At 38.2% G+C, this 24,851-nt stretch overlaps 1 pseudogene; it reads left to right on the top strand.

Annotated features, from left to right (window-relative positions):
* The first annotated feature begins 14,415 nt into the window (after positions 1-14,415).
* LOC144364903 (R3H domain-containing protein 2 pseudogene) lies at positions 14,416-18,139 on the top strand (annotated as a pseudogene).
* The last annotated feature ends 6,712 nt before the right edge of the window (positions 18,140-24,851 follow it).

Raw genomic sequence — 24,851 nt, 5'->3', positions numbered from 1 at the left:
AAACAAATATGTATTTCAGGAAAAGGAATGTTTCTGAGAATAATCTTGTGAAAAGTTGATTATAAATCCAAATACATGAAGTGAATGAATTTAGGGAATGTATAATAAAACACATATATTTAATATTTTGAAAAATCTGCAGAGTATATATATACAAATTAAAAAGTAGCAATATATATGCCAATTGAAATTCACCATGAAATATATATCATCCACAGATCCAAAAATATTCATTTTACTGAATATAGTTTTATGTATAATGTTGTTCAACTAGGAATCTCATCCATAGGTTGAATTTTCAGTTCCATCAGCATTTAGGGGGAGTGATCTCTTCTCACAATTTGTATCTTCCAAAGTCTGCAATCTCACAAGAATGTACATGTGATACCAGGTAGGATTCTATATATGCATATAAAAATACATGTGTTGAATAAGCTACAGAGAAATGGAGACAGGAATTTAAATATTTGTTAACTTTTAAAACTCATATAGAAGTATCACAATAAAAAGTTGACTAGATTTATAACACATAGCCGTGATAAAGCAAAAGGCAAGTCCAAGTATATACCATGCCTCATATTAATTGCCTGTACATTTTTTCTGTTAGGTTTATTTTTCTCCATCATGTAAGGATTAGTAGTCAGACTCTAGTAGGGTATGGGTTAGTTTCAGGGATTCACTATTTCGAATGAAAAATAGGAAAATGAATTTAATCTGTATGCAAACATGTGCTACACAAATATCTTCCCACTCTCATCCAGAACATTACATTGACCTTACCATAGCCACAAGTAAGACACAATTAGAGGAAAAGAGGAAGAAACTCTGAAAATAGAATCCTGAATGGAAAATGCTCAGGAGTTCACAACCTTGGAGGTGTTACAGGAGATTCCAAAAGTAAGGGACGGGGTAAACACTCCACAAACATGGAGCTCTGCTGGCCTAATGACTTCTTGAAAAACTGCCTCCAAGGTTGGGCACTTGAAATATATGTTGTTGTCAGTATCTTTCGATTCCTTTGTAGTGAGTCCATCAGAGCTGGGTCTGCATCTATGTGACCAGGAGGATATGGTTTCTTATTATCCAAAGAACAAAGGCAGCAATGCTGAATTCTGTGTTTGTAGGTAAACTGTGGCCACTGGGGTCTTAGTGTCTCCCCATGTGGACTGTGAATCCATTTGGTCATCCTCCACTTTTCATGGTGTTTCTTCCACTGCACTGGGAGTTTGGTATTTGTCTCATGACATACAAAGAGTTCAACTGGGACACAGTGCTGGAGGAGTTCTGTCATGTGTGGTGGGTCAGGGTCTGCCAGAGAATACACCAACTGGGCTGCTATCCCATACAGCTTGTCCCCTTGACCATAGCATCTTGATTATGAACATTGCCCTGAAACGTCTCCACATAACAAGATGCCTTTACATATAAGGGTCTGCTGACTGCACCACGTCAGTCACAAGTCATTTGGAAGCCAATGGCAGATCTGCATGGCCCCACCACAGATATTTTATCACACACCTGTACTCCATTGCTCAAGGCCCTCTTCTCAGAAGGCTCCAACTTACTGGCATCTCTGTTCTATACCATTTTCATGAAATCCAGTCAATCAAGGCAATGTCTAGTACAGTCATGATCTGCAACAGGACATCCAAATGTTCTCCAGTACCACCTGAAATTTCAAAAATTTCATGATTTTAACCTAGCCATATTTCAAGGATGAAGTAGGAGGCACTGTGTGTTTCAATTAGTTCGGGAATAATTCAATGGTGATTAATCTCTTTTTTTTTTAAGAGAGAGTGAGAGAGGAGAGAGAGAGAGAGAGAAATTTTTTTAAATATTTATTTCTTAGTTCTCGGCGGACACAACATCTTTGTTGGTATGTGGTGCTGGGGATCGAACCCAGGCCGCACTCATGCCAGAGGAGCGCACTACCACCTGAGCCACATTCCCAGCCCTGATTAATCTCTTTTTAAAAAGCTCTGGAGAACACTCGCAGGCAAGACTTCCCAAAGGGTGGCCAAAAGATCACATGAATCCAGGCCCATTAAGGTCTACTATGTGAGATCCATATGTGTTTTGACTATCAACTATGGCTTCCAAGTCTTTAAGAATAAATCATGTGATATCCTGGCTGAGATTCCCAGTGCTGTGTGGAAAGCCACCCTGGACCTAGATCTCAGATTTCATGGGTGATTCTCAAGTGTGGCCTCCTAAAATCCCAACACAATTAATGGCAATATATTTCTGAGATAAGTTCCAGAACTCAGTCTGCAAAACGAATCACACAGAGTTCAAGCTGAGGTGGATCCAGTCATCTCTTCCAACCACCACACAAATGACCACAATTCAAACCAAAACACTCCCACATGGCCCTCATCTTCTTCCATATAGACACTCATCATAACCTCTGGCTGGAGGTTTCCATGAGGGGCGCAGCCCAAGACAGTGTCCAAAATAAGCTCCCATGCTCCTCATTTGCCTAAAGACAGGTTGGCCTGGACACCCTTCCTGAGAACCAAGAGAGATCAAATAGGCCTGCCATTAATACTACTCTTCTTCTAAAATTTGAGGCCTATTGACTGTTGGGTATAGATTCTTTATGTGAATTGGAGTCATGAGAAAACCCAAGTGCCTATGGGCTTGCCTCTGTATGGCTTTGAAGAACTCATTTTGTAAAGGTAAAATTTCCAAGCTGATTCTAAGCCGCAGAGCCTGAGTTAAAGTGTAAAAGACCAGGCATCCTAAAGTTTCCAAAGTGCGGGGATTGGGTTAAAAAGTAAAAGACTGGGTATTGTTAGAGTCCCTCTGCTACCCCCCAAAACCTGTAATCCCTGTAGCTGTTAGGACAATACTGGAACTGCCCAGTAAATATTTCCACTGACTTTCTGGTTGTTTAATAGCTAAGGGTTCCGAGTTGTTCGGCACGTAGGCATTGCAGGACCTAAACCAATCAGTTTGAATGTGTACCCCACCTAGGAGCACCAATCACTCCTGCCCTGATTGTTCCCGCCAATGTATGCACTAATCCTGACTCAGGGTTGTTGTTCAATTTTCCCGCGCCTCATGATGATTTGTTCTGATGTATGCAAAGCCCCCCACCCTCTCCAAAAAGTGTACTTAAGCTCCTCTTGAACTCTGCTCTGGGCTCTGGGCTGCTCTCCCTTCTTGAGTGAGCACAGAGTCCCAGCGCACTGGAATGGATCCCCAATAAATATCCCCTTTTGCCAATTGCATGGAGTCAGTCTCTTGGGTGGTCTCTCCCTCCGACATTTCGCCAGACCTTTACAATTTGACACAAAGGATACCTATTCTCATTTCACCGATGTCAGGAACCTTACAGAGTATGGCGGAAGACTTCATCCACAATGACTGTTCCTTTTGCCATTTTTGTTATGGATGGACACATGGGTTCTTTATTTAGTTCCATGGGTGCTGAGAACCTAAGGCACAGCCTCACACAGAACGAAGATGCTGATTCAGACGCATCCCTTTACAAAGCAATTAACCAAAAAGCCACAGGTGATGCTTCTTCATTTCCATTTGGAAACTGTTTTCTTCAGGCTTCACAAAGGGGTGGCCTGAGGCAAAGACATTCCTGACATTCAGGGCAACAGAACAATAGGTAAGAAAAAGGCCCAGGAACAGACTTTTCTCACCAGATTAACACTATGGCACTGACAGCTCTTGATCATGCTACTTGGGTTTTTATGTAGCCAAGCAGGTTTTTTCCAGTGAGACTTTACTGGTCACACTGATATCTGAGTTTTCTGAGATGCTCAGCATTCCCTTCAGCTATCCAGTACATGGCCATGTCACAGAGCTTGGAGGTGGTACATATGTTGGACACAAAACCATGAGCCTGTTCTGGAGAGTGACCAGAATTTAGGAAGAATACAGGAACTTAGGAAAATAGTAGGTATTGCCCATCGATAAGGCAAGCCACAGTCCATCTATAAATTGGGCAGGATGAATGCTGGGAAGCTTTCCATTAGACAGGACACATCCATATGGTTGTAGATATTAGAAAACAGAATGTTTTCTAATATCTACAACCATAGACACAGTGGGATACATAGACATAGAAACTCTCGCCTTGTGCAAACGACTCACTACAAATAGTCCACTCCAAACCGAACAAATCGCCTTTCCTACATGTTTTCAGAACATGAGACAAAACCACAAATTCAAACACACACTCACAAAGGCACCTCATTCCTGGAATTAGGTCTGTGACTACCCGGAGTGTCCTCTGACTGGTGGGCCATACTATGTTTCCCAACAGTGGCCTGTCCTGTCTCAGATCTGGTATCCTTGGCCAACTCTGTGAAGTTGTCAGAAGCCAGAGATGAGCCACTACCTTCTTTCTTTGGAAAGGCCCCTCTTCAGATATTTCCTGGCATTTGGCCATCCTCAAATCAGTAGGTAGCAAGACAGACTGACTCTGTCCTTGGTAAATCCAAACAAGTGAGCCCACTGGTACTGGGACTGGGACTGGCTCTGGGTGCCTCGCTACCTGGATCCCAAGTTCAGAGAGTTCTATCATCAAGGAAGTGAGGTGAGGTCACATCCTTCAAGGAAATGAATGAGAACACTGCCTTGGCAACCACTTTTTTCTAACAATTGCTTCCAAGAGTCTCATGAGATGGAGGCTGCTCCATCTTCCTGTGACACTTTCACAAGTTAGAATGCTACGTAAACCATAGGCACCCGGGAACAGCTATCTACAAAGGCCTGGTTTGGTCCATCTTCCCTGCATTGAGAAGAGAGAGGCTGATTCAGACACATCCCTTATTTCTGACCGGGTTGTTTGCCATGGAAGATGACTTTTGCTCTCTCAGGTCCTGCATAGCTGCTTACATCTTCTCCAGGGATAATTTCTGCATCAAACTTTGAGGTTCTCAGCATGTGTAGGATCCCCTACATTCCTGTATTGTAAGATCAACTCTGTACCTGCTCTTCTATAAAGTTAGATTGAGGGAACTGTGTATGGTTAGGGTTAATAACATGGTCGATTTGGGTTAGGTATCATTCTGCTGCATAAATACCGGTATTGGGAACCTGTGATATTTATAAGAATATATAGATGAAATATAAGTATGGAAACAGAAATCTAGGTAAGATTTGAAGCACAGAAGGGCATTAGGCCCATAATTGGGATACACAGGTTTTAATTACATTCTTAATATATGTATCAGATAAATCAGTATACAATGGCATAGCATCTTGTACCTTGGATTATTGAATATACAAGAGAACATCCAGTCAAAATGGGATAGTCGGTAGGGTTAAGAAGATAGTGGGTAGGTTTAGGAAAAAGAGTGAGTATAGGATTTGGACCAAAAGCTCTTTTGCAATCAGGTTTAGGTTACAGAGTAAATGCAAATGTCAGCACATGTGAAGAGTCAGTCACAATGATGAACTGAAGAAAATATGTAGGAAAGCAGATATCACTACAGACATTAGGAAATCAGGCAAAATATAAAGTGTGTGATAGGATTAGACATATTCAAAAGGGGGAGTTTGAATATATAATTTTAGGAAGAAACAAATATGTAGTCACCATTAGGATTGAAATTTGAAAGCATTAGACAATATAGACATGGATGTTTTTAGTAACCCATGCTCACCTTCAATTTAGGCATTGGTACAATCATAAGTGTGACCTTTGCATTTTGTGTCCAGAATATTACTGTGATGAAATGAATATGTAGATCAGGTGACATGAGTATTTCTTCCACCATTTCTGGAAGCAATGTTTTGAAGACCTATAAACTAGTATTTGGGATACAAATAGGTATATCCTGTGACTATGAATAGAGAGAAGATGCATGAATAGACCATACTGTGAATAAATAATATAAATTGTTCCAACTATAAATAATGGATTGAATTGATATCTTAAAATATATATGAAATCTCATATTGATATACCTACATTCATTCTAACCAGTTATACATCTAATGGTAATATTAAGGTTTCTCTTGATCATGAAGAGTGTGAGATTTTGCTTCAAAAATGATTATGGAAATTGAAAATAATGTGTTTGGAAAGAAGTCTCATGAAAAGGCCAGTCAAGAAACATGGAGGAATACATGTGTTCTGAAGGAGGAAGTGATTGAAAGTGAATCAAATGCCTATAAATTTCTGAACTTGTGGATGAAAGGATATATCCTATGATGTACATGAACTGAAGAAATAGTAATGTACCAATGTTGAATAAAAATTAACATCAAATTACACATCATGTCCCATAGGAATCTACTTGCATTGATGTTAACCTGGGGTCAGTTACTGCAGAAATTTTATAAATTTTATGCACCATTCACTGAAGTTAGTTTTCAGTATTAGGAAACAAATATGTATTTCAGGAAAATGAATATTTCTGAGAATAATCTTTTGAAAAGTTGATTATAAATCCACATATATGAAGATGAATGAATTTAGGGAGTGTATAATAAGATACATATATTTCATATTTTGAAAAATCTGGAGAGTATATATATATATATACACACACACACACACACACACACACACACACACACACACACATAACACACACACACACACACACACATAAAATGTAACAATATATATGCCAATCGAAGTTCATCATGGAATATATATCATCCACAGGTCCAAAAATATTCATTTTACTGAACATCGTTTTATGTATAATATTGTTCATCTAGGAAGCTCACCCATAGGTTGAATTTTCAGTTCCATCAGCATTTACAGGGAGTGAACTCTTCTCACAATTTGTATCTGCCAAAGTCAGCAACCTCACAAGAATGTACGTGTGATACCAGACAGGATTCTATATATGAATATAAAAATACATGTGCTGAATAGGCTACAGAGAAAGGGAGACAGGAATTTGCATATTTGTTAACTTTCAAAACTCATGGAGAATTATTACAATGAAAAGTTGACAAGATTTAGATCACATAGCCTTGATAAAGCAAAAGGCAATTCCAAGTATACACCATGCCTCCTCTGAACTGCCCGTACTTCTTTTCTGTTAAATTTATTTTTCTCCATCATGATAGGATTAGTAGTCAGAGTCTAGCAGGTTATAGGTTAGTGTCAGGCTTTCAGTATTTTGAATGGAAAATAGGAAAATGGATCCAATGTGTATGCAAACATGTGCTACACAAAAATCTTCCCACTCTTATCCAGAACACTGCCTTGACCTTACCATAGCCCCAAGTAAGACACAATTAGAGGAGAAGAGGAAGAAAATCTGTGAATACATATCTGGAATTGAAAATTCTCAGGTGTTCACAACCATGAAGGTGGTAGAGGAGATTCCAAAAGTAAGGGACAGGGAAAACACTTCACAAACATGGAGCTCTGATGGCTTAATGACTTCTTGAGAAACTGCCTCTGAGGTTGGGCACTTGAAATATATAAGTACCCTCATAAGTAAGAGTGTAAGTACAATAATATTAGAAGACTAAAGTCAATAACAATTACATAAAAAATCAGTGTGTACCATCTGAAATGAAGTTTTTTTTTTTTTTTGGTTGCTTGACTAATGGGAAGATGTTTTCAAAGGCATTCTTTTGATATGTACTTGTGGCAAGCCATTATTTTCTATTGCAATTGGTAATACAATCCAGAAACCATCTACCTGAGATTTTGAATGGTTCTGGCACTTTAAATTTTGGTTACAATGACTAGAAGCCGGAAAGGTGGCTTAATGATATTCTATCCAAACAGCTTCTTCATAAACAGGTCTCTAAAACTGCATTCACCAGCTTGCTGCTAGGAAGTGCCCATATCCTGCCACTGTGCCCCTCTCAGGAAAGTAGCCGCTTTGGAGGAAGCTCACTTGGATGGGAACAGTTGGTGGCCAGGATTTTGCATCCATCTGTTCACAATAGAATCAGATGACTTATTTTTTATACACCCAAATAAGGCTCAGGAGAACAACTGACAAACCATTTAAAGTCTTCTCTTTACCTATTCCTAATTAGTATCCAAATAGACCCTGTAGAGCCTCTTCTCTGGCTAAACTACCAAGGAAAAGCAAAATGCTTTTTGTTCTAATTTTAGGCTTTAGCATGTCATTTTGTATTCCATATAGCAAACCCTGCTTAAAGAAGTAAGTGTACACTCATATAGTATATCCTTCACTGGAAAGGCTCCATCAATGCTGCTGTACCTTACACTCACAATAAAATGTATCCCTAAAACAGATTAATCATAACCTTCAGGAACCAAGGCTTCTCAATAGGATGCAGTGGCAATTCATTTGTATTATTGCTATAATGGATTCAAATAACTGCCCAAATGTTAAATTATAGACAGTTAAAAGAAGAGTACCTTGGTATTTAATTTATATAAGATTCACTTATATTTGATATTCATACACATAAACAAATATGGCAATAACAATAATTTGTACCCTCATAAATTTAATATAGTGTCTTCCCTTGCAGATCTGAAAGCTGGCTTTATGCCAGTGTTTGTCTTTTTATTGAAAATACTTTTAAAAATATTACTTTCTGGCACTTTTAAACTATCACAATTGTTGAAAAGGGGAAAATTGATTTCAAAATGTACTATGATTTCTGTTTTTAAGAGATAAAATTTCACTCCAGAATAAAGAATTTGAAAAGAGTATAGAACAATTAAGATCATTCTGTTGGCATTTAAATGCACTTGAACTTCTCTTTAACTTTCTGACCTCATCATCAGAAACTTTTAAGTGAATTATTATTATGGTTGACTTACAGGTAACTATTACTTTATACTGCAATAATAAGGCACTTAGTGCTTCTAAAACACATGTTTAATAATGCCCCAAAGAAGTCTTTATAGTCACATACATTGACAATTGCTATTAGATGCTAATAATTATTAGGATAGTATATCACAGATCTTATTGGATTCTAAAATAAAATTTATTTGGAAATTCAGAATAAGGATCTCATCATTTTCCATACAACACATAAATGTGAATAATTTCTTCTCAGATAAATAGTCTCCCTATATGTCTTAATTGTTTCATTCCTACTTTCACTAAGCAAAAATTTTCAGAACACCTACTATGTATTGGGAAGGCAGTGGAAAACAAAACACACCTGTTCCTTCTCTTGTGGAGATTGCAGTCTATTGGCAGAGGATAAACATAACCACTCCTTTAATCAAATACATAGTTCACACAAACACATACACACACACACACACATACCAGGGAGTGAACTCAGGAGCACTCAACCACTGGGCCACATCCCCAGCCCTATTTTGTTTTTTATTTGGAGACAGGGTCTCACTGAGTTGCTTGGCACCTCACCTTTGGTGAGGCTGGCTTTGAACTCGGGATTCTCCTGTCTCAGCTTCCCAAGCCACTGAGATTACAAGTGTGCACCACTGCACCTGGCTCCGCATGTATTTTTAAATAAAAATTGAGAGATATCAATAGTGTATAATCCTATCTTTGCATGAGTAGACTGTAATAAAATATTTATATATAGGTGAATGGAGAAAGAACTAGGAGAGAGAAATTACAGTATTAATGGTATCAGAAATTTTCTGGTGATTTACAATTTCTTTTTAATATAATTCTGTATTTTATTTCCCATAATATGTGTCATATCATATTCAGAAGGTTATACATTAAAAATAAAGACATAACTATTCTTCCTCACAAAATATTTACCTCTCCTTGACTTTTGTTTTAAAGGCAAGACTTTATTCATCTCAAAATTTGCTATAAACACACTTTTACATAATATCATTATAGTAATGCAGACTCCTCCAAGACCACTATGTTTTATCACCAAAGTAATTTCAATCACAGGATGGGCATAGACAGTAGTTACCTAACACTAAAGAAGTAGGCTCATCCATTTTTAGGGTATTTGATGCCTTGGTTGAAGTTCTAGATGCTGCAGGTTACTACTGCCCTGCTTGAAATTATGTGAAGTATAGTTTATCCCACAGGCTATCAGACAGATATTTGGGTAAAATGGAACCATTTGTCCTTTTGTTTAAATATCATTATGAATAAAACCTAAAAATTCCTAGTTCAAAACACTCTTCATCTGCCTGAAATGCCCTTCTTCATTTCTAGCTGTCTATCCATAGTTGTCAGTCTCATACCTTTTGCTATATTTTCCAGTATGCCCTCCCTTAACTTCCATCCTGAAATGATATCTTCTGAACTTCAAAAGTACTTTTCCTTTCTGGTCTCTTATTCCATTCTTTTTTTGTATCATAGTTATTTACATGCTTAATTATCCTATTGTACTTTTATTTCCTTGACGGCAGGGCTATGTCCTTATTATAGTTTGGTTATATATCATACACCATTTAGAAAGAAATAAAGATAAGTTTTGAATTAAAATCTTTATTTCTAAGACAAAGAATTAAAATAATAATGAAAAGAACTCAGGGAAAATAGAATGATTAAGTTTAAATAATTAGAATTATAATGTTTCCTACCCCATATAAGAAATTTTCTTTAAAATCTGACCCTTGTTGAGCACAGTGTTATATGCCTATAATCCCTATGACTTCGGAGGCTGAGGCAAGAGGATCACAAGTTTGAGGCCAGCCTCAGCAACTTAGCAAATCCCAAAGCATCTTAGCAAAAACCCATGTCTAGATTTAAAAAAAAAATAGAAAGGAGTAGGGATATAGCTCAGGGATAAAGCTATATATATATTTTTCTCTCAGGGGGAAAAATCTAGTACCTTAATAGAACATTGTTCTATGTGATGGAATATATAAGAGATAATACTGCATTTAAAAGAGATTCTTTCTGTATTAGTCCATTTTTCATTGTTATAATCCGAGGCTGGTAATTAATAAAGAAAAGCAGTGTATTTAGCACACAATTCTGGACTTGGTAACTTAAAAGAATTTTGAAGGCTGAAAGTTCACATTGTATGGTGCAGGCATTTGCTCAGCTATGATGAAAATCTTATGGCAGATGTCATCATGTAAGGAATATGTAAATGGTGGAGAGATTACATGAGGAGACAAGAAACCAGAGACACTTAGGAGTTAGGCTTGTTGTTTTATCACAACACTCTCATGAGAACTAACCAGGATGTCAGCAGAACTACATCAATTCCTTCCAAGGGCAGCACACCCAATGACCTAATCATCATCTCCCAACACTAACACACTGGGGACCAAGCTTTGAATATAAGAAACCTTAGGCGACACACCATATCAAAAATATTGCATTTTCTATGTATCTAGTAAATTAGGCTTCTTGGTTATGGTGTCATTTATATATTGCTGCTTAATAAAAGTTACTGTATAGTTTAAAATAGCAACCTACCATTTCTCACAGCTTTGTGGGAATCTTTCTGTTGGATTGTCTGGACTTATGAAAGTGGCTGCCTTCAGGTATCCTGGAGCTGAGCTCTTCCCACGTAGCCTCAACTATGTGTCTAGTGCTTCAGCTATAGTGGCTGGAATAACTGAGGTTTCTTGACCTCTCTCTCCATGTGGTGCCCCTCAGTGACAGCTCATATCTTGTGTATCAGTTAATTATTATTGCATAACAAATGACCCTAAAACTTAGTGACTCAAAATAATAGGAATTTATTATTTCTCATGATTCTGTGGGTTAACCACACTTTTGGTCTACTTTTTTTTTCCACACATACATTTGTTCAGCTACATTTAATTGAAAGATGAACAGGGAATGTACAATGTGGACTCAGTCTTCCCTGGCAAGAGATGCTAGGTGTTGCCTGGATGCCTTAGAACCCAGTTCTCCTCCATATGGTCTTTCACTGCCTAATAGGCCACACTAATTGCCTTATATGGCAGAGTCAGGGCAGCATCCCATGATAGCAAAGGTAGAATATGTAAAGCCTCAAAAGGCCTAGGCTCCAGAATATAACATATTGCTTCTGTCATATCCTGTTGCTCAAAGACAATCACAGGAGTAGTTTGGACCAAAGGGTAAAGAATTTCCTTCATCTCTTGATAAAAGGTGCTGCAAAATATTGTAGCCATGATTTTCTTTCTATCAAAGGAACAATTTAAGATATATATCATTGGCAAGGCTTGGTGGTGCACACCTGTAACCCCAGAAGGTCAGGAGGCTGAGGCAGGATGATCACAAGTCCAAAGCCAGCCTCAGCAATTTAGTGAGGCCCCAAGCCACTTAGAAAGACCCTGTTTCAAAATAAAACATAAAAAAGGGTTGGGGAGATGGCACAATGTTAAACCACTCCAGGGTTCAATCCAAGTACAAGAAAAAAGAAGAAGAAGAAGAAAAAGAAAAAGAAGAAGAAAGATATGTAACATGAATCTCATGTTCTCCTGGGATAGGGTATAGTTAAATTCCAGTATAGGCAAATTATTTTTTCCTTTATTTTCTTTTTGAATTTGGATATATTTCTGTTCCATGCTCATTTTAATTTCTCATTTTGTTCTTTTTATTGCCTAGGCAATCTATGAATGCATTCTTATTGAAAAATATTTAAATAACATAATAATAGCAAATTATTACATAGTAAGCATATACTATGTTCAGTCTGCATTTTTATTAGTTCCCTTAAGTTACACATAACATTAAGATTCATTTTGGCATAATTATAAAAGCATGAAATATAATTGGTACTAATTCATTCCCCATTTTCCCCTTTCCCTTTCATCCTCCCTCTCCTTGTTTCTTTTCCTCTACTCTACTTATCTTTCTTCTATTTACTTATAGTATTTTTAATTAATGCCATAGATATACATAAAGGTGAGATTCACTGTGGTATATTCATGTATGTACATAGAAAATTTATATCAGATACATTCCACCAATTTTCCCTTTTCCTGTCCCTTCTCCCTCCTCTTTAATAACATTCCTCCACTCCACTCATCTCTCTTCCATTTTCATAGAATCCCCCAATATTCTTCTTCTTTTTTCCTTATTTGGTCTAACTTGTGCATATCAAAGAAAACATTCAACCTTTAACATGCTGGATTTGGCTTATTTCACTTAGTGTTATCATTTCCAATTTCATCCATTTACTGGCAAATGACATAATTTCATTCTTCTGAAAGGAGTATACAGTGTGTATGTGTGTGTGTGTGTGTAACATTTTCCTTATCCATTTATCTGTTGAAGGGCACCTAATTTGGATCCATCATTTGGCTATTTTTAATTGTGCTGCGATAAACATTGATGTAGCTGAATCCTTATAGTATACAAATTTTAGATATTTTGGATATACACCTCAGAGTGTGATTACTGTTTCATATGGGTGTTTCAGTCCTAGTTTTCTGAAGAATCTCCATCCCACTTTCCAGAGTAGTAGTACTTTGCAGTCCCATCAACAATGTATGAGTGCACATTTCCCCCCACATTTCTGCCAACATTTATTATTACTTGTATTCTGGATAATTCATTCTGACTGGAGTGATATAAAATCTTAATATAGTTTTGATTTATAGGTCTCTGATTGCTAGAAATGTTGAAGTTTTTTTCATATATTTATTGGCCATTTGTATTTCTTCTTTTGAGAAATATCTGTTTGGCTCTTTTGCTCATTTTATTATTTGGGTTATGTGGTTTCTTGATGTTTTTGCATTATTTATATATTCTGGATATTAACCCTCTATCTGAAGAGCAGGTGGCAAAGATGTTCTCCCATTCTGTAGGCTATCTCTTTACACTTTTAGTCATTTCTTCACTGTGCAGAAGCTTTCTAATTCGATGCTATCCCACTTATTGTTTTTGGTTTAACTTCATGCACTTTGGGAGTCTTATTAAGGAAGTTAATAGCCAGGCTTCATTTTAAGTGTTTTACATACATTGCTTCATTTTTATCCTCACAAAATTCTTTGAAGTAAGCATTTTGTAGATGAACTGACTCATAGAGAACTTACATAACTTGTGAAAGATCAAATAACTATTCCCTTATCTACCTTGCTATAGCTCTCTTAGTTTTCCCCTACAATAATTTGGCATGCATGTCTTTAATCTATGTATTTCTATACATTTATGTATTTAATATGTTCATATACATTTCCTTGCCTAAATTGGATCACCTTATATGGAAGATTCTGAAACTAGCTTTTTTAACTCAAAATACAGCAAGATGGCATATCAATATGTATAGATCTACCTCATTTAAAAATAACCTGAGTGCCAAATAATAGAAAAATGGTTAAATAAGTTATATTATATCCACCTCTATACTTATTGATGTGCCATCAATAAGTATAGAGCTACCTCATTTAAAAAATAACCTGATACTCCTTTTTCTCCCTTTCCGAGTTTGGTTTCCCCCCTTTTCTTCCCCTCTCCCCCCCTCCTTCCCAAGTCCCTTTCCCCTCCCCCGCCCCGTGCCCCCTGCTCCCCCGCCCTGGGCCCTGGGAAACCCCCTCCAAGAAGAGCCCGCCCGCAGAAGCGCGCCTGGCCAAGCCGCAGCCAAGCGGGTGGCGGGCGGAGACGCTGGCGCCCTCCCCGCTGAGGTCTGCGTGAGGTGAATTGCTAGAGGCTATCCACTACCTTTTCCCAGTGTCTCTCCAAGTTACATTTGATAAATACTATTCTTAATACTTTACCTTGTATGGATGAGGCAATACATCTCAGCTAGTAATCAGACTTGTTTCTTATATGTGATTCCATTCCAGCACTGGACTCATGGAGACTGAACATTTATTCAGGAGTCCATAGAGGCTACTGTGTTCTGTTGAAGAACATGTCTGACAGTAACACTAATCAAGAGACCCTGGAAATAATGAAAGAATCAGAAAAAAATACAACTGATGGAGGAATCTGTAAGCAAAAACAAGTTTATATCTAAGACTCCAAGTAAGGAAGAAGTTGAGAAAGAAGGTGAAGATACCAGTTTGCAACAGGAGACACATAGGCGGACATCCAACCATGGTCATGCCAGGAAAAGAGCCAAGTCTAATTCCAAGCTGAAATTGGTACGTAGTCTGGCAGTATGTGAAGAGTCCTCCACCCCGCCATTAGAAACCCAGGATATAATTCAATTGCATATCAGTTGCCCCTCTGATAAGGAGGAGGAAAAGTCCACAAAGGATGTCTCTGAAAAGGAAGACAAGGACAAAAACAAAGAAAAGGTCCCAAGGAAGATGCTCTCTAGAGACTCCAGCCAAGAATATACAGACTCCACTGGAATAGACCTACATGAATTTCTTGTAAATACACTGAAAAAGAACCCAAGGGACAGAATGATGCTGCTAAAATTAGAACAAGAGATTCTGAAATTTATTAATGACAACAATAACCAGTTCAAGAAGTTCCCTTAGATGACCTCATATCACCGGATGCTATCACACCGGGTAGCTGCCTATTTTGGAATGGACCACAATGTTGATCAAACTGGGAAAGCTGTCATCATCAACAAAAAAACCAGCAACACAAGAATCCCTGAACAGAGGTTCTCAGAACATATAAAAGATGAGAAGAATGCCGAATTTCAGCAGAGATTCATCCTCAAGAGAGATGATGCCAGTATGGATGGAGATGATAACCAGATCAGAGTTCCATTGCAGGATGGAAGGAGGAGCAAGTCAATAGAAGAGAGAGAGGAGGAATATCAAAGGGTCCGAGAGAGAGAATATTTGCCTGAGAGACTGGCCAGAACGGATATCTAAATGACATCAGACTCTCCAAAGAAGCCTTTTCTTCTGGTTCTCACAAGAGAAGGCAGATTTTTATGGGGAACCGAGAAGGGCTGAGTCGTGCTTCAAGCAGCCACCAGAGCAGCACAGACAGTGAACTCAAATCCCTGGAGCCAAGGCCTTGGAGCAGCACAGACTCAGATGGCTCTGTCTGGAGCATGCGACCTCCTGTCACCAAAGCCAGCAGTTTCAGTGGAATCTCTATCCTCACCCGAGGTGACAGCATCGGCAGTAGTAAAGGTGGCAGTGCAGGAAGGATCTTCAGGCCAGGCATGGCACTAGGTGCCCCAGAAGTGTGCAACCAGGTCACCTCACCCCAGTCTGTCCGGGGCCTTCTTCCTTGTACTGCCCAGCTGCTGCAGCAGCAGCAGCAGCAGCAACAACTTCCTGCTCTTCCACCCACACCTCAGCAACAGCCTCCTTTGAATAATCACATAATCTCACAGGCAGATGACCTCAGCAACCCCTTTGGACAAATGAACCTTAGCCACCAAGGTTCTACTGAAGCAGCTGACCCCTCTTCAGCTCTATTTCAGCCCCCACTTATCTCCCAGCACCCTCAGCAGACTAGCTTCATCATGGCTTCCACTGGACAGCCCCTCCCCACTTCCAACTATTCCACTTCTAGCCACGCCCCACCTACTCAGCAAGTCCTGCCACCCCAGGGCTACATACAGCCTCCTCAACAGATCCAGGTGGCCTACAGCCCCCAACGTGGTCAACAGTTGCCTCAGCCATCCCAGCAGCCTGGTTTACAGCCCTTGATGCCTAACCAGCAACAGGTGGCTTACCAAGGCATGATTGGGGCCCAGCAGCCCCAGAACCAGGGCCTGCTCAGCAACTAGAGGAGCAACATGAGGGGCCAAATGCAAGGCCTGGTGGTTCAGTACACTCCACTGCCTTCTTACAAAGTCCCAGTGGGCAATGACTCGCAAAATGTGGTTCAGCCACCTTTTCAACAACCCATGCTAGTCCCTGCGAGCCAGTCTGTACAAGGAGGTCTCCCTGCAGGGGGTGTACCAGTGTACTACAGCATGATCCCACCAGCTCAGCAGAATGGTACAAGCCCTTCTGTTGGGTTTCTACAGCCCCCTGGCTCTGAACAGTACCAGATGCCTCAGTCTCCTTCTCCCTGCAGTCCACCACAGATGCCACAGCAGTACTCAGGAGTGTCACCTTCAGGACCAGGAGTGATGGTCATGCAACTGAATGTCCCTAATGGACCCCAGCCCCCCCCCCAAACCCATCCATGGTTCCATGGAATTACAGTAAATACTACAGCATCGACCAGCGGGCTCAGAAGCCTGGAGACCTGTACAATCCTGACACTAGCCCCCAGGCCAACACACAAATGAGCAGCAGCCCTGTCACATCTCCTACTCAGTCTCTAGCACCCTCTCCTGTCACCAGCCTCAGCAATGTCTGCACAGGACTCAGTCCCCTGCCTGTCCTCACACAGTTCCCCCGGCCTGGGGATCCAGCACAGGGTGATGGGCGCTACTCCCTGTTGGGCCAGCCATTACAGTACAATCTGTCCATCTGCCCTCCCTTGCTTCACAGCCAGTCAACTTACACGGTACACCAGTCCTTGGGCGCATGCTGGAGGTGACAGATCTCCCTGAAGGCATCACTCGTACTGAGGCAGACAAACTCTTCACTCAACTCGCCATATCCAGTGCCAAGATCCAATGGCTCAAGGATGCTCAGGGGCTGCCTGGTGGGGGTGGAGGGGACAACAGTGGGACTGCCAAGAATGGCCGCCACTCAGACCTCGCTGCCTTTTACACCATTGTGGCTGTGTTTCCCAGCCCCCTGGCTGCCCAGAATGCCTCCCTTCACCTGAACAACTCTGTGAGTCGCTTCAAACTTCAAGTGGCCAAAAAGAACTATGACCTGAGGATCCTGGAGCGAGCCAGCTCCCAATAAATGGAGAAGGGGAAGGAAGTGTCACAATAGGGCCTGGGGACAGAGTGGAGAGGACCCAGATGGAACAGAGGCAGAAAGTAAGGAGACAGATGCCAAACTGGGGCCTATGTCATTAGGGATCAAGAGGGAAACAGACTCACACTGGCACTGGACTCCTTGCCAATTCCCTGCCATGGGTCCCCTCTTTTTCCTTGATTGGACCCCCTTTGCTTCCCTCTCCTTTCCATCCTCTTCTATCATTTTTTTTAAATCTCTTCTTCCACCACAGAATTAATTTCTTATTTTTTTTGTCAGGTAGAATTGGGAGCATCCCACACTCCCCTCTTTATTCTCTTTCCATCCTATTTTCCCTTTCCTTTTTTGGTGTTTATGAGTATATTTATATGGACAGAATTAAGAAAAACTAAATTGATTTCCCCATTCTCTTACTTCCCCCAGCTTGTCTCCCCAAACCCCCCAGAGTTAAAACTTGGGGACTCCCCTTACTCCCAGAACACTTGTATATTGTTTGTTTGAGGTTTGTGCCACAGTAACAGACACAGTATTTAATTGCACATACAGATGTTTGCTGGGTATATTCACTGTAAATTTTATTTAATCTGGTTTTTGTTTGTTTGGGGGGTTAATTGGGGGGAGGTTGATTTTGTTTTTAAATATATAAAAAAAACTGTCAAAAAAAAATAACCTGATACTACTATGTGGATACACTATAATTTCTTTAACCATTTCTCTATTATTTGGCACTCAGGTTATTTCCAATTACTTCTTATTGCAAATAATGTTACAATAATCCTTTATTAATTCATTCTTTTATTTTTAATATCAATATTTGTGCACTTGTATGATAATTTCTTTAGAATAGGTCCTTAGAATGGATTTGATGGACCAAATTCTGTTTTCTAGATACTGCTGACTGTCCCTTTAATAAGGTTTCAACAAGAGTGTGTGAAAGTGTCCATTTCCCCTATACTCATTATTTTACATCATAAGCAGTTTAAGTTTTATGGACAATGGTATTGGACAAAATTATGTCATTGATGTTTTAATATAAATTTGTTTGTTAGTAATTGAAATTTTTTCAAACAGTATGACTTTTCCTTTCGTAAAGTGTCTATTATATCATTTTCTCATAGATTTCATGTTATTTTGGTAATGAATTATCACACAAAATAAATTTCATGTTTATTTTGTGTTATTTACATATATTTATTTTTTAAATTTTCAATAATCTTTTATATATATTTTCTCTCATTCTATTGCCTGTTGTTATCAGCTGTCTCAGTCTTCTTCATGGAGACTAGGTTATATACTTTGCTTAGGAAGAACTTAACACCCAGTAAATTTTAAACATATCCATTATTTTCTTCTATTGTTTTTAATACTTTGTAAAAATCATAACTTTAAAGTTTTTGTTCAAGGTTTTAATTGGGGGGTCGACTATTTTCTTTCTCCACTTGATAGGCCACTTGTTCTTTTTTGACAAACCCATCTTTTTCTCAGTGATCTGAAGTTCATTATGAACCAAAATTAGCACACCTTTTTAAGTGTGATCTTTTTAAAAAAAAAATCTTACTTCTGTTCCCCTGATTTGAGTGACTTTCTTTGAACTAAAACTATGCTCTTTTCACATTATGTTTTGACATCTCGCAAGTAAAACATTCCTCTTTCTCTTTCACTCTTTTTATAAAAATTATTTGTAGTTACAAAGTTATTTGTATGCCTTTCCCACCTAAATGAACTGTGGGGATTGAACTTGAGGGTGCTTTACCACTTAGATACATCTCTAGCCCTTTTTAATTTTTTAAAAAATTTTGATACAGGTTCTCACTAAATTGCCCAGGCTGGCCTCAAAATTAATCCTCCTGCCTCAGCCTCCCTTTCAAGTATCCAGAATTGCAGGCCTGTTCCTCCACTCACAACACATTTATATGAACCTATATGAAGAAAAGCTTCCTACCACCTAGAATTTACTTTTCACTTATATAATTTTTACTGATATAATTTCTCTTTCAGGGGTGTAATGAAAAATTGTTTATAGATTTAGGTTATCATAAAAGGAGAATGAAATTTAAGAAAGTATTTGTATTTACTAGAGGAAAGTTACCTGTAATACCAAGGAACAACCTTATGTCAGAGGGGAGTATCCATAAGAGAAATCCACAAGAAATTAGGTTGGAAGACTACCTTGGAATACAGTCACACACCAGACATCTCTAACTTTAATTCTCAGCAGGGTATAACCCTCACTATCCTCTTATCCACCAAGGAGCCCCAAACTCCTTTTACCTGACTATCCACCTGTAGGGGACTCTTGCCTTAAGCAAATGCAAGTAAACCAAACACTGAATAACTGGCAGTTTGTTATTGTTTCCTCTGAAGTGGCATTTCCTTTCTCCACAGAGAAGCCTTCTTCACCATGGCTGATTTTAGGACTGTCAGCAAAAGAGTGCATTGTAGATAAACTTCCTATTTTCATGTCACTCTGTTTACTTGGCCACTGGCCAAGAAGATACCAGCACTCCAGGTGGTGAACACCCCCTTACTAATTTTTCACAAACATATCCAGTATAGTACTTTGAAGAAATGTGCAAACAAGGCCTCTGGCCTTGAGCTGGGCTTCACAGAGATGTCTACATTTTTAAGATGTAGTTACTAATGGGCTCCATGGTGACAGCTGGCAGGGGAAGGATAGAAAGAAGAGAAGCTCTTCCCTTCTCAGGTATTGTCCTTGAAGAGTTAATTTGCCCAGAACAGTGAAAGTAAAAGCTGCTTTTATGTGAACTTCTGCAGACTGTGAACTTCTGAGCCCTTCCCCTTACATGCTGGGTAAATAAGAACATATAGAAATTTTTCATGTATTTATACTCCTTTCAAAAATGACTTAGGGGGCTGGGGTTGTGGATCAGTGGTAGAACGCTTGCCTAGTATGTGTGAGGCACTGGATTCGATTCTCAGCAACATATATAAATAAATAAATAAATAAATGCCCACTGATGACTAAAAAATATTAAAAAAAAAGATTTAGGGAATAAAATACAGAGACCATAACTAAGAAAGAAGTGAAGTTTGGTTGGCCAAAGTTCCCAAGTGATAAGGTAAATGTAAGAAATATAACACTCTGATAATGAAATAGGCAGACAGATACTTAACAGTACAGAAGCTGTTGGAATAATGATCTTTCAGATAGACTCTTAAAGCATTGTCACAGGATTCTCTCCAAGACTTCAAACCTCCATCTACTTCCTCTGGTTGAGGGTCACTTGCTTCTTTCCATAAGTGATCAAACTTAAAGGAAATTTTGTTTCTTGGATCTAAAAATCAGCTATTACCCAGGTCACCATGCTCTGTAATTAAGACCTTCCAAATAAGAATTAAAATTATGAGTAACTATAAAAAATATAGTTATCACATTTTGCAAAACAAGTAAATAAAATTGAGGAAAGCAGTTTTTCATTAAGTCAAATTTCTCTTTCATATTGATTTTTTCCAAGTCTCATTTTTATTCTTATGAAAATATTATATTTATGATAAGTCAACTTTATCCTATGAATTGCCCCCCTCTTAACAGCCATCATTTCTTGGTTGGTCTAATATTTACATAAATACTTTTGAACACTTTGGTATTCTTTTTTTCTATATTTTATGAAAAATTTTCAGAGTCATTATACTGTACATTTAATAATATATAAAGGTAAAAAATCTCCTATTTCCCAAATAGCAAATTCCTAAAGGGACTTAAAGTAGGAATGCTTTTATTTCAGTATGAATGCTTTTATTTCCCCATTGAATAAAAATGTCTCCTGTTATTTTTAGTAAAAAGAATTAGAGACAGCTGGAAAACCTTTAAGATCTTTTGATTTTCTCTCTTCATATTATGGGCATCTCTCTCTCTCTCTCTCTCTCTCTCTCTCTCTCTCTCTCTCTCTCTCTCTCACACACACACACACACACACACACACACACACACAACTAGTATCAGCAGAAAGAGAAAAGAATTTCCTAATGTTTAGAATATTTTTAAAGCTTTCAAAATCAAGACATAAATTTATTCAGCACTTAATTCATACATCTGCTTTGGTTTCTATCATCTCAACTACCTGTCAAGCATAGTCTATCTAATGGGTGTATTTTTTTCATATGTTTTTTGGATCTTTTGAAAATATGTGAAAAGGCCATTTGTTGGGCATGTAAGCTGGAAATAAGCCTACTTGCCTTTGTGAGGGCTCATAGGGCTCCACACACTGTTTCCAATATTTGTGGTTTGGAACACCAACCACCACCAGCCCCATCACCATGGTAACCTGGCCACCCTCACGTGCACATTGTGTTTCTTTTCTTTCTGCTTTTTGCCAGTGAACTTTCAGGCCATTGGAAGCCACTTGTAAGTGTGTTGCTTTCTCACTGGATTATTATGGCCCTCAGCTAAATTTACTAGATAACAGACTATGCATAAAAGGCTTCCCTATGCAATAATAACGTGGAACATGTTCTGTGAAACTGGTCACCAGAGGCCTCTTTTATACTTTGTCACCACAACCTCCTCAGCTCTTCAGTGGGCTTTGGCTGAACCAAGTGAGCCCACAGCCATTGAGTACTCTTCAGAGTAATCAAGAAATCTTTCTCTCTTTGATTGTATTTGAAGTGAGATGTCAATCTTCTGCATTTGGATTATGACTCTCACTGAAACTCAGACCATGAGCTCTCAGGAGAGAGACTCACTTTGGCCTTCAGACTCAGACTGGAACTATATAATTATAGGTTTCCAACTTGTCACATAGAGATTTTGGATGTCTTAGCCTCCATAAATGCACGAACCAATTCCCTTATACTAAATGTATTTTTAAATGTCTCTATTTGTGTGTGCATACTATTAGTTTAGCTTCTCTAGAGACACCAGAATAAGACTCCCATACAAGATACACCTGTTATACAGATAAATTATTTGAATTCATGAAAAGTAAACTTTCATTTTTATGTACCAGCTACAAAGCTAAGAAATAAAATTTTCAATTAATAGCTCTTATAATAGAATAAAATATCATGTACTTTGGACTAAATCATATAAAATAAGAAGACCCCTCAGGAGAAAATTAAACTATTAAGAGAAATTGAAGTTCTAAGAACAAGATACTATTTTTGTGATTATCAGATTTAATATTTTCTGAAGGGCTATGTTAATTCCCCACAAGAAGTTAGCAAAATTACAATCAAATCAAGCAGCCTGTATTGACAAGATAATTTAAAAAATAACATAGAAAATTCAAAAGGTTAAGAAAATCTGTAATATAATCTTTAAAGAAGGACAAGTATTTGCTCCTCTAGTTGTTATAATTTACTACAAACTTGCAGCAATTAATATATTGGCATAAGGATAGAGAAATAGATCAATGGAACAGATTAGATTGTTCAGAAGCAAGATCATTTATACACTTGCCTTACAACAAGTTACATTAGAGTATGGGAGAGTGTATACAGTGGAGAATTGGGGTAAATTGGATGAATGATACTGAACAATTAAAGACACCTATATGGAAAAAGTCAACCTCAATCCCTACTTTATATTCAACATAAAAATCAATACATGCAGGCTTTCATACCTATTAACTAACCATATTTATTAAAGTTCTGATAATGTAAACATATATCTTTATGACCTTAGGTAGAAAAAAGACTTCTTCAACAGAACACATAAGTTACTAATCATACACGGAAGGGATAACACACTTTAACTACATTTAACTCAGATTCATCAAAAGCCACCTCAAAGAAGAAAAAAATTAAGTTGCAGAAGTGGAGATGGATGTGACACATATAACAAAATGATTCATATTCAGAATATATGAAGGATTCCTAAACCCTCAATAGGAAAAAGAAGTATCAAAACCCTAATAGAAGAAGATGGGGGTATGCTTAGGGTATACAGCTCAGTAGTAGAGTGTTTGCCTAGCATGAGCATGTCCTGGTGTTGATCTATGTCCTAGAAAATAAAGGAAAAATACAAGCACTTCACAACAGATGACATTTAAATAGCCAATATACATACGAAGCTGCTCTAACTCTTTAGGAAATAAGGAAATGCAACTCAGAAAATATTGAAAACTATTACCCATTAACCAGTCAGCAAAATTATTATCAAATATTGATGATAATTTGGAGCAATAGGAACTTACTTACACTGCTGTTGGAGCAGTAAATGGCTCAAATTCACCATTTCATACATACATGAGTCACATGAGATTCTAATCAGCAACAGATCACATATATAACAGTGATCCCATAAGAGTATAATGGAGCTAGCCAGGTGCAGTGGTGCACACCTACAATTCGAGCTAATAGGAGGATGAAGTTTTGAAACTAGCCTAGGCAGCTTAGCAAGACAATGTTTTAAATTTTTTAAAAGTAATAATAATAAAAGGCAGTACATGTAGCTTGGTGGTAGAGAACCCTTGGCTTTAATCCCTAGTACCACCAAAAAAGATCATAATCTAACTGAAAAAAATCCTTAATGCATAATGAAGTCGTAGCTGTCTTGACATCAAAATGACACTCATGTGTTTGTGGTGATGTTAGTATAAACAAACTTACAGTTCTTCCGGTCATATCAAAGTATAGCACATACAATTCTGAAAAGTGAATAACATTTGATAATATAATGAGCATCTATGTTATTCATTTGTATATTTGCTCTCCCATACTTTTTTTTATTTTGGAGTCTTGCTACTTATTTTAAAAGTGCATATCCAGGTGTGGTGTTAAACACGTATAGTCACAGCATTTTGGAAACTGAGGAAGGAGGATTGCTAAGCCAAGAAGAATGCTTTAATCCAGGGGATTGGTGACAATCAAAGTAGGACCCCATCTCTTAAAAACCAAAAATGGCAAGTTTACTATAAAATAATATGCAATAACAGGCTACAGTGGGCCAAAGTAAGTGATTATCTAATATAATCTAGGTTTGTGTATGTATTCTTCATGATGTTCAAACAAGGACAAAATCACCTAACAATTAATCTGTCAGAATGTGTCCCATCATGAACATATACATATATATTCTTTTTTTTTAAAGAGAGAGTGAGAGAGAGAGGGGGATAGAGAGAGAGAGAGAGAATTTTTTAATATTTATTTTTTCTTAGTTCTCGGCGGACACAACATCTTTGTTTGTATGTGGTGCTGATGATCGAACCCGGGCCGCACGCACGCCAGGAGAGCGCGCTACTGCTTGAGCCACATCCCCAGCCCCTACATATATATTCTTTACAGTTAAGCATTTAATACAGTAGACATTGGTCAAATATGGATA

The sequence above is a fragment of the Ictidomys tridecemlineatus genome, chromosome 1 (assembly GCF_052094955.1).
Source record: "Ictidomys tridecemlineatus isolate mIctTri1 chromosome 1, mIctTri1.hap1, whole genome shotgun sequence".
NCBI lineage: Eukaryota > Metazoa > Chordata > Mammalia > Rodentia > Sciuridae > Ictidomys > Ictidomys tridecemlineatus.
This window is presented reverse-complemented; position numbering and strand designations above follow the sequence as displayed.